Genomic DNA, 12,116 nt, shown 5'->3' on the forward strand with positions numbered 1-12,116 from the left:
GGGGGATTGAAATTTTAGGATGTCCATTCACATGTAGGACCTCAGTAACGTTTTTTAGACCATATTCAAATTGAATTATTCTCCTCAAGAAGGATTGACTCAAGCCTATGAACCCCACTAGTTTCATTGTTTAGTGTCAGTTATAGATTTAGTTTCTACTATTGCTTTCATTAGTCAACATCATATCATAAGAATTTAGTTGGACACCAACTGTTTCGATATGGGATAAGGATAGCATTATCAAAAAGTTTAAAATGTTTATAATTTTGATACGAATCTCTAGTGTTGCTTTGCTGCTAATGAGTGTCCATAGCCCTGACGAAGTCACTCAAGAAATCACAAGAATTACTTTGTTGCCAACAAACTTCCATAGCCCTGTGAAGTTGCTTACATCACCTTTATATGTGGGATGCCTTTCTCAAGCCTTTACCGTTTTATTTTATTATTTTCTTTTCATGCACATTGACATATTTTTGGCGTTTATTGCACTAGGGTGGATGAGGGATCCCAAGTTATTTTACTTACAAAGAGGTTGTTTTTTATGTTTCAGAGATTTAAATATTTTTTGAAATGAGTTTTCTCACTTTGTTATTTTCTGCTTTTCCCTTATTTAACAATTGGGTCAACATGTTTATCACACCATTTAATATTTCAATACTAATTTGAGAAACACAGATCTTGTCATGGATATGGGGTATCACAGTGGACTAAAGTTCTCCACATGATTTGAGTCATATTTTCCTTCTAGATGTCATTGACTTATAATTTATTCAGGACAAAACCCATGGAAGGAGATGTAATGTCATCAAATGGTTGAATAGTTAATACAATATCTTTTCAAACATTCAACATAGCATTATTAAGACAAAATAGGACTTGTTTATATACAAGGCCTTTATTTATGTACTATCACTTGATAAAAAAATTAAAGAAAATGTGTCGAAAATAATGTTATCACAAAATCACTACTAAGGGCTGCAACCAAGCAAGATTTCATGTAACTCTTTCAACCTAACTTTAGATCAAAGATTAGCCTCTTTGATCAGAGAGGGCTCTCTCACAAACTCTTGATAAAAAATCCTTCACTACAACAGATGGCTAACTCTTTACTTATTCATGAAAGCAAAAGCTGGTTGGATACATGTCAAACTGGTTCTCATTGGGCTATGGAGTCTCATACACTAAGTAAACAAGAAAAACATAATCATTTCATGGAAGTCAAGGCTCTTTGCATTAAGTGTCAAACATACTCCATCAAAACCACAGCTTGCCAAACACACAGGAAGTCAGAGCATAAGATTATGAATTCTGAGTGATTGTGTTACAACAAGGCTGTAAAAGAACATAAAATATAAAACACCATCCTTATATTTGACCACAATAATCCATTGAGAATCTTGAGAAGAAATCAATACTGTTTTACTATTACTATCACAAGTCTTACAATGGCCCAAAACAACTCTGTTTTTGTATAAAATGTCCAACCACCTCTACATCCTAATCTTGATCCATATATAGGCAAGCAAACTCCATCACCTCGAGCTTCCTCCTCCAGCATGAGGGGAGCCTCGAAGGTGGCTATTGACTATCCCTATCTAGTGCATAACTAACTTATTAATTACATAATGGCTAAACTGAAATTACAAATAGTTTTCATTTAATCAAAATCCACAATCTTTGCTCCTCGTAGCATGATGATGTTCTGGCTCTTGACACATGTCCTTTTGCTGCTTGGGTTGAGATGACTGAACTACAGATGCAATGAATGCTGACTTTGGATGCTTGAAAGCGCTGATGGCTCATTAATTGACCAAAAGATATGCTCCTATTTCAACGGTCTCTGTCTCCCAACATTCTCCGAAAGTTCAGCGACATGTCTCAGCTCTTTTAATAACCCCAAGTAACGCATATTACCACACCTTTCAAATGAGCTGGAAGCCTTATGAGCTGAACAGGTGTACAAACCGGATCACTGAAGACTAAAACCAAAACCCTAATAATTCGGTCATAAGTGTCTTTAACGAGACTTTGGCTGGAAACAAAACATTTCATCTTTTTGCAAGGCACATCTGTCATTTTCTGAACAGTTATGATAGTTTTGAATAGTCACCTTTATGCTCTGAAAACATTTCATTCAAAATTAGCTGACCTCAGCATCAATTTCATTTTTTATCATAAAACAGTCATCTACAGCAGTTTCGTAGCGCGCTACGAAACTGCTGTTAATAACCTCTATTTGTTCCGTAGCAAATGAATTTGTAGTTGGTAAATGATTTGCTTGAGAATCTTGAGAATTCCTGTGTGCTCTTAACAAGAAGTCTGAATGGAGTCCACCTCTGCAAACAGCTAAAAGGTGGGCATTTAAGCAACCCAAGTCCTTGTATACCCCTCCATACTACTGGATATTTTATTTCAGAAGTCCTTCATACCACCTCTAAAGCAATGTTTGACAATAATTGGAAGCTCCACATCAATGATCATTTTTCCATAGAATGGCAATTCCACCTGCCAAACAAAATCCTCACTGTTTTTTACCACCTTATCAATTACTTTTGGATGTGTTAAAAATCTGATGATTTCCTTCCAAGGTCTGAATTTGAACTATAAATGATGCTATTGGAGGTTGCTCCTTCAACCGCTTTGAAAGTTCTGGAAAACATTGTACATATGATAACCTACTTCCTTCTATTAAAATGTGCCAATTCCACATCCTTATCTTGAAAAGATCAGACATCCTGTAGGAAATAGAAAAAGCCAGATTTTCTATTCTCCATTGGGCTAGCCTGGCTGTTTCACAAGTGCTAAACTTCGAAATACATCAATATCAACCTCTTCAAGTTTGCTGAGAGAAATTGCTGAACATAAAGCATTTTCCACTGGGCTCTTTGTTAAGACTTTTGACAGGCTGATTTTGTGAACATGCCACTTCAATTTTGAAATCCAAACATAACACTTCCAAATCTGACTCCTATCATGATACTTATTGGTAGAAATAGAGTAAGTAGATCTATCCAACAAAAAGGTGAACGGCTTACTCTGCTCTTCTAATGAAATTTCGATGCTGGTCCCTTCAGCTTCAAATGTTTCTCTCTTTCTAGAAACTGCCTGCAGACTTAGATTAAGATAACGTTTTTGTTTTTCTAAGTACCTTTCAGCTTCTTTCAGAAAATCTGGAGTGGGTGTCTTTAACACTTTCATGACCATTTTACTCAATTGTTCAATGTCATGGAGTTCAATTACGCCATTATTGTGACCATTTCTTTAGGAAATCGCCTGACTTAATTCTCCAATTTCTTGATTGAATCTTCGGCCTCCTCGACCTTTAGACTTCCCACTGTTGGTGTATGCATCAACAGCTGCAAAAGCATCCATCTTGCAAACACTCTGTTCAACGGCCACATGACAATCAACCATACACGCACCCTGAGTAATTGCTACAGTGTCTTTCACATTGCAAGCGCTCTCATCAATTGCCATGGGTTCTTCAACCATGCCCAGGCTTTCATCTTTTAAATCAGGTTCATCATTATGGCAGAAATTATCATTGACAGCCATAGTCGCATTAACACTGCGAAATCCTTCAACTGGGAAAAAAAAAACGCATCAATCATTTGGTTCACTGTCGGTAGTGTTACAAGGTGAGTCAGAAACAATGCCATCTTTTAGAACCTCAGCGCCATTACAAACTTCAATATCATGTTTGCCATGCCCCAAAGCATGCTTATGAGAAGCAAACGCTTCCTTATATCCCCGGTGATTTTCTTTAGAAGTTTCATTCGATACTGTCATAGAATCCTTTACAAAAGTTATCCCCTGCGCTACTTTACAGAATGCATCAGTTTCTGGAATTAAGATAAGGTGTCTATCAGCTGATGCTTGAAGATGGATCTCTGAAACATGACTCGCATTGCTAGTTTCTTGTCTGACAATTTCACTTTCACAATTCCAACCATTTCATGCCCTGGCACCAATGGATACTCTGAATCATCATGTTCATTCCTGGCCCATACAACATCGGCGTAACAAACTCCACCATGAATTATCTTTAATGAAATATCATCAAGACCTGGAACCCTTTGGCTAAATTGGTAAGGCGACCAAACACCTGATGGATCTCGAGCTGCCCAAAATGCGGGAAAGTTATGGCAACGCGTTGCTTTACATTATCATCTAGGATATCATTATTAAGCAATCTATCCAAATCTGTCTTTGACAGCGCATATTCCCTACAGAGAACATCTGTCACAAAATTTTCGGGAGTTTCAGTTCCTTTAACAGAAATAACCCCACACGGCAAATGGCGCCACACTACAGCAAAATATGCAGCTTCCCTTTTCGCTTGATAGACACGTCCTTTTCGCAGGGTGTCAGGAGGTAGATTAACAAATTTCAGATACGCCTCAGCACGACCCCGCCACCAACTGTCACCTTGTAATACAGGTCTCCTGTTACGGCTCCAAGGGGTCAAAACGCCTTGCCGATATAGCCATGCACATGGAAATATAATTGAATTAACATTCCATAAGAACATTTCTGGTGTATACATTTTATCAAACAGTAGGCATGCGTTCTCCAAAGATGCCACATCTCCTTGAATTTCAACATTAGGATCCATCATAAACTCTAATGATCCCGAAGACAAATCTTCCAAAATTTATTCAACCTTCATATTGATAAGGTTCTGGCTTTTAGCTTCCTCGACCTTCGACATGAACACTTGCAGAACTGCATTCTTCATATATGCCTTCGTCTCCTCCATACGGACATTGTCGGGCAAAATGATACAAGTAATGTAGCTGCCTTGGCTCTTGGAGATCCAATTGTCCTTCTGCAACTCCTCGCTCTGTTCTCCTTTGATGACGAGGGTTCCATCCTCGATGCCCACCTTGACCTCTTCTTTGCTCAGCCCAAGCATGTCGAACCGCAACTTATACGACTTCTCATCCTCCATAATAGTGTAAGGGGCTCGAAAACATATGATAAGTTGATTCAACATTGGTAGACATAAGAAATGAGAAATCCTCATATTTATACCGACATTATTAATCAACATATTGAGTTTCCCATTGCAAAATTAAAAAACATCTTTCAATCAGCTCCTCTTGTGCTGAACGAGATGATAAAACATAGACTATACCATCAAACTGCAGCCCAGATTCCTTTCACTGAGTCAAACATTCATTAAAATCCTTCTCTGTACGCGAACATGTCATCATCCAAAAAGAGGATCATGTTCGGTTTAGGGTAAACTTGAGGTAAATAAAAGCAAAAATGATTTAGAATAGATAAGTATTTTGGATTTCGATACTTCAAATTGGAAAAGTTGTTACCAGAGTGGTTGGATGATCTCCCTTGAAATAACATTCTTTCATTGCTACAAATCAAGCTATCTAGGAACTAGACAATAGGAAGAATTTAGCCATTTGTAATCATCGACATTTTCAACATTCATGTATTGTAGCTTTGTCTGGAGGGTTTTCTGAAAACCACATCTGCATAGCCCCAAAATTCAATCTATCTGTTATAAGATGAAAAACATGGTTTTCAGGTTCCTTGGCATTCAGTATGGTTGAATTAACCACGACAGAGGTAGCCAGCACATTGTCAGAAAATAATGCATAACACCAGAGTTATATCCTTTAGTCAGCATTAGACCTTTAAGCACGTCAACCTCATCCACAACAGTTGTAGCCCATGTACAAAAGGCATGATAAGATTTGAACCTCCACTGAAAACTTGAACCAATTCCCAATTTCGTAGCATGCTACGAAATCACCTAAACAGGTAGCGCTGCGAAACTGCTAAAAAGAATTCATGCGCTGCGAAAACTCCCTGTCTTTAAGATAAGCTAAAAATTTTTTGACAACAGCATTTTCAGTGATAACAAATAAAATGCAGGAAGGAAATGATAATGCAACAATAGGGAAATGTACAAAAAGGAAAATGTGATAAAAGCAAGATACATGATAAAACCAATATGTAAAACCGAGAATAGCAGCTCGAAAGTTGCTAATGAAAGTAAAATTTCAAATCTTGGCCATTCATGGGAAGGGTCTAAATCTTCCCATCTAGGGTTTGTTGTCTATAGGTATGTAGGCCAAGTTTTTGATGGACTTGATGTCGACCAAACCACAGGGGCTAGAAATTGGTGTGTTTACCTTTGTCTTCATGGGATTTGTCCCATTTTAGAACAATGTCACCCACGTTGAATTCCCTGTCACCTGTGGACATTTTATTGAACCATCATTTAATATGCTTTTGATGAGAGGAAAACTTGTTGCATACCTTTTTCCTTTCTTCTCTAACTTTAGTAATGTGTCAATCCTGGTTTGCATGATTGGAGAAGGTTTACTATGGGACTCTTGTGAAAAATGAAGTGTAGGCAGGTAGAGGTTTGGAAGAAAAATATATTCCTTCCCATAAACAAGAAGTACAGTGACGTACCAAAAGAGGGATTAGCTGTGACTCAGTCAGCATAGAGAGCATTAAGTAAAGTGTTGTGAAAATTTCTCTACTGGGTTAGCATAATTTTAATTATAAAATGAATCATTTTTTCATTACTAGATTTAACTCATCCATTACCTTGGGGACAATAGTTAGCAAAATGTCTAAGAACATTTCTGTTTTCCAAGGAAACTTCATATAATCTCAAAGATGAAAAATATGTAGCATTATATAAAGCAAGTGATGTTGGAACACCAAACCAGGTGATAATATTTTTTTTGAGAGATTGTATCACCGCTTGATCATTCACTTGTTTTATTAAAATGGATTCTACCCATCTTGTAAGATAATATGTTGCAGTAAGGATGTACTTATGCTGCTTCGACAAGTGCATATTGATATCACCAATAACACCCAAGCTCCATTGTTGAAATGGTTCTTTTACTGTAATAGGCTTCAATAGGGCAATGTTGGAAATACTAAGGGGGGGGGTGAATCAAATTATCACTTTTTCTTAAAATTTAGTATCAAAACCATTAACCAATAACATCACATCAAAGGAACACAAGACATATATGAAAAATATATTTATATTACAAGGGAAGCCACAACTTATGCTTTACAAGAATCACCTAGAAGGGATATGACCTCAAGATCATTACTAGCCACTATTGGAAGGAGCTACCACCCGTGGTTTACTAGCATCCACTGGAAGGAGGCTAAAACCTATTGAGGTAAGCTACAACCTCCTTCCATAGCACCACCCTGCCAACCTATAGAATAAAATATAAATTAAAACTTCTTGGTATCCCATACTAGGGACAATGACCAAATTACAACAACATTCAATTTCTACTATCTCTCTTAGTAAAAGTTCAAGTTTAGATATGCTCCAATAAGTATGTCATTGTAATTATGACCTTTAATTTTTCTTCACAACTTCTTCAACCAAATTTGCGACAAGAGTTATTTCAACAAGACTTAAGAAATATGTCAACAAGAGCTACTCCAAATATTCTACAAATCTACTACAAGGAAAAGTAAGAAATGTTGGAAATAATACTGAGAGGGGGGGGTGAATCAGTATTATCAGATCAATAAAAATTTTTCAATGCTCAGAAACATATACGCTACTTCAGTTAAGTGAACCAGCGTGTACACGCAGCTGTGTCTAAAGAAACCAGCGTATAACCATAAATCTTATAATTCAGTTAGTTTATCTTCAGTTAAATGCATTAGGACATTATTCACCATATTAAGAGTAAACAGATGCAGTATAACAGAACAGATCATCACACAAAAGCCACACACATGAACACCATGATATAAGGTGGAAACCCAATGTGGGTGAAAACCACCTACTGCAAGCTGTCTCTATCTTTCTTTAATAAGAACTTCAGTTTACAATCTTTTGTACTGGTGCAGCCTTATACCAGTACGCAGGCTACAACCTGCAGAAGGCTTCAACCTTCTCTCGTTCTCCAAACTTCCTTGGAAGGGAGCTCCAACCCCCTTTGCTCTTGTACTAGCTAAGATACTAGTACGTAGGTGCAGGCCTACAATTTGATTTCCTTCAGGTACCACTTTTCATACATTTTCAGACTGGATATTCCTGAAGCACAACATTACAATCTGAAGACTACAATTCATTCAATTTTCATAGCAGATTACGAAAAAACCAATACTCGCATCAACAATCTTTGAATCACTGAACCACTGAAACCCTGTCAAACCCAGTCACCAGAACACAGAGCAGACTAAAGAACTCTGCAATAACAGTCAGATCCAGCTGCAACCCAAAAATCAAGCTCCAAAAGATATACGCTACTTCAATGAAGGCAACCTGCGTATACACGCGATTTTACCGAAGACAACCTGCGTACAGATCTAAAAATAATTTTTCATAACTTGCAGCTGTACCAGACATCAGTTATACCCAGAACATAACATTACGTCAGTATGCAGATCTAGAAATATGCATAATCAACCATATAAAGATAGTTCATTTCAAACCATTTGATCCCGATCTCTCCTTAGATCTTGTTCTCCATCAACCGATGAGATCTCTCCTTGGCTCAGATCAAGCAATACATCATCAACCAATAACCTACATACTGGATCTAATACTTCATCAAATATTCAAGACTTTTCAGATACCCTTGCCTAATGATTTCCTTCTCTTTATATAGCCTTAGGCCTTGTTCAATACCAAGAGCCAAAACCATAGAAATCCAGTACCATCAACTTCAAAACTAGGGATCAACACATCCATCGAGACACCAAGGTCCAAAACCATAGGCACAACTTCCAAGGAATAACCGCCGTGGACCAAAGATAAGTTTTCCACATACACGCGCTTTTACTGAAGCCGACCTGCGTGTACACGCGACTTGGTATATAGCGAACCTGCATATATGCGACTTGGTATATAGTGAACTTGCTTGTATACGTGACTTGGTATATAGTGAACAAGCGTGTATATATTTTCTCTTCATACTTGTAGTCTGATCATCAATTCCTTGTTGCTATCCTTCTGCACTATGATTTGTCATTAGTGTGATTTGCCATCAAGGCCAATACTTGTCTCATAATGCCAACAATCTCCCCCTTTGGACTTGATGGCAACCCCAAGATCCTTAGAATCATTCTCCCCCTTTGTCATCAAGGGCAAAGGGTTGTGCTCCCCCTGAGTACATGCTGATATCTTTGCTTGGCTGTGCTGAAACATGCTCCCTCTGACTGTAGGCAAGATCTGAAAAAGATGTTCTTCAAAAGAACCAAGACTTATACACCATAAGGGACCTTCCTATCACCAAAAGACTCAATACATACATCCATACTCCCAACCAAGAGGGGATACATTAGAACCAACCAATTATATTACATCATTCATCCCAGGCATAGTGGGGAAACCAACATAGGCCATTACATGACCTTGACACCATAAAAGAGATATCACAAAAGAGATACATTTCTTTTGTTAAGAATAATAACCGCAGCATGTGCAGCTTCACCCCAGAAAGTTGCGGGAGTACCTGATTCATCAAGCATAGCACGAGCCATTTGTTGGATTGTTCTGTTCATTCTTTCCACTACCCCATTTTGCTGAGGAGTTCTAGCTGTAGAGAATTCTCTTCTTATCCCATGTTCTTCACAGAAATCGAAAAATTCGTTTGAGGTAAAATCCCCACCTCTGTCAGATCTGAGGCACTTAATTTTGTGTCCTGATTCATTTTCAACCAAGGCTTTGAAGGATTTGAATTTTTCGAATGCTTCATCTTTGTGCTTCATAAGCCCTAACCAGATAAACTTGGAGAAATCGTCAATGAATAATATCAAATATTCCTCTCCTCGAGGTGTCCTTTTCCTAAATGGACCACATACATCTGTATGGACTAGCTCAAGAGGTATGCTGGCCGATCCTTCCTTCTCTGGAAAGTTAGTTCTGGTTTGCTTTCCAAACTGACAAGATTTGCATATAGTGTTGTCTGGAATTTTGATATCTGGAAGACCACGAACTGCCTGCTATTTGCATGCTTTCCTTATTTGTGAAAAGCTTAGATGCCCCAACCTCCGATGCCATAGGCAATGTTCATCATCCTTGCTCAAATAGCATTGTTGTGGTCCTTCTTCAAATATGTATAGATTATTTGGAGTCCTTCTTCCTTTGATCACTGTTTTACCTGTATCAAGGTCACGAACACAACATCCATTTGATTTAAATATTACCTCTGTTCCTTGATCGCACATCTGAATGACAATCAGAAGATTATGCTTCAATCCATCAACATACAAAACATTTCCAGCTTTGACCTTCTCTTTTAATGGAGCAACACCTTTTCCTTTTATGGCTGCAGAGATATCGTTTCCAAAAGAAACTTTCTTCCCCTTTTCTAATGCGGTATATGACTCAAGCTTTTCTTTGTCCCCTGTCATATGCTTCGAACATCCGCTGTCAATGTACCATAGACTTTCTTGACCTTCTGCATAAAAAGCTATCCCACATCTTTCTGGTTGCGGTTCCTTTATTCTCCATGTTCTGACATTTGAGGTTTGTTCCTTCTGAGTTGTCTTCCGGAACCTGCTCCTGCATTCAGAGTCTTCATGACCAAAGTTATTACAAATAGAGCATTCAACTTCATTTTCAAGAACCAAAAGGTTGTTATAAGTCCTTTTCATGGTTCCAGTCATTCTCCCTTGCTTTTGAGCTACTCTAGTCATGATTGTCTTGTAGGCAACACATTGAGCTGCTTGGTGATCGAAGTTATGGCAAGAAAAGCATTGGCCATTAAAGAAACTTCTGCGATAATCAGATCTATCATCCAACCGATTGTAGCTTCTATTCACATTCATTCTTGGAGAAAATTGGGAAGATTTTACCTGAGGTTGATTGTTGCTTTTGTTTGTCCTTAAGGCAGTTTGTCCCCGAATTTCTTGATGGTCTTTATTTGTTCTTGAGGTAAAATGTCCCTGATTCACCTAATGACTTTTATTTGGCCTTTGCTCGCTTCTCCTTGCTGCATCAAGATAGCTTTTAGAGGTAGATGCTTGAGATGTTTCTCCATTATATCCAAGACCTGTCTTGATCAGAGGAGATCGCTGCACATTGATAATCTCATCCAAGGTTTCAGATCCTTTAACAAATTTAAGCTTAATCACTTTTGTTTTCTCAATCTCCTTTCTAAGACAAACAATCTCACATTCCAATTTTTCAAGATGTTTTTCCTTTTCAGCTAGTTGACATTGTAGAGAATCAATAATAGCACTCTTCTCTTCTAAGCAAATTTTGAGATCTTTCATTTCTTCACAAAAACCTTCTACATCTATAGCATCCATATAGTCATCATCTTCAAAAGCCATTAAAAGTTTATATCTATTACCTTGTTCATCTTCATCACTATTTGAAAGACCATCACTATCTTCATGAGTGTAATAGCTTTTCTTCTTTTCATTTTGTTTCTTGTTCCATTTAACAGGTTCCTTTCCCTTGTCATTCTTATCTTTGTGAGGACATCTGGCAGCATAATGACCTACTCTTCCACAAGCAAAGCATTTAAAAGGTAACTTAGCTCTGAACCTTCCAGAACCCCTTTGAAGATTTCTGACAAAATTTGATTCCTCTTCTTCATCTTCTGGCACGTGACTTGCTTCATAATAATCTTCTTTGCTTGAATCCTTGAAGGCAGCTTCTCTTCTGTTTGATGGACCTCCCTTTCTCATTTCATAAGCGGTTAGAGTTCTGTGAAGCTGAGACATAGTGAGAATTTGTAGATTTTCCTTTTCTTCTATGGCAGACACTTTAGATTCAAACTTGGGGGACAAAGATCTTAGAACCTTTTCAACCACAATAGCCTCTTTTATTTCTTCACCCAAGTTTTTCATGCAATTAACAATCTCATCTACCCTAACGAAATAGTTAGCCACACTTTCATCATTATACATTCTGAGAGTCTCATACTTAATCCTGAGAGTTTGAAGTTTAGCACGCTTTACCTGTTCATCTCCTTCATAGCTCGTGACAATTTTGTCCCATATTTCTTTTGTAGATTTATAGTGCATTACCTTCATGAATTCTGATTGAGATATACATCCCAATAGAGTATTGACTGCTTTCGCATTTGTTTCATATTTCTTTTTCTCGCCTGCATCTGTAGGAGTAGCTGAAGGAAAAG

The 12,116-nt window shown here is 37.7% G+C and overlaps 1 pseudogene; it reads right to left on the reverse strand.

Annotated features, from left to right (window-relative positions):
• Positions 1-4,654: 4,654 nt before the first annotated feature.
• Positions 4,655-4,951, reverse strand: LOC149253586 (heat shock protein 21, chloroplastic pseudogene; annotated as a pseudogene).
• Between the last annotated feature and the right edge of the window lie 7,165 nt (positions 4,952-12,116).

Source organism: Pinus tabuliformis, chromosome 7 (assembly GCF_031772625.1).
Source record: "Pinus tabuliformis cultivar Carrire ecotype Pingquan chromosome 7, CPIR1, whole genome shotgun sequence".
Classification (NCBI taxonomy): domain Eukaryota; kingdom Viridiplantae; phylum Streptophyta; class Pinopsida; order Pinales; family Pinaceae; genus Pinus; species Pinus tabuliformis.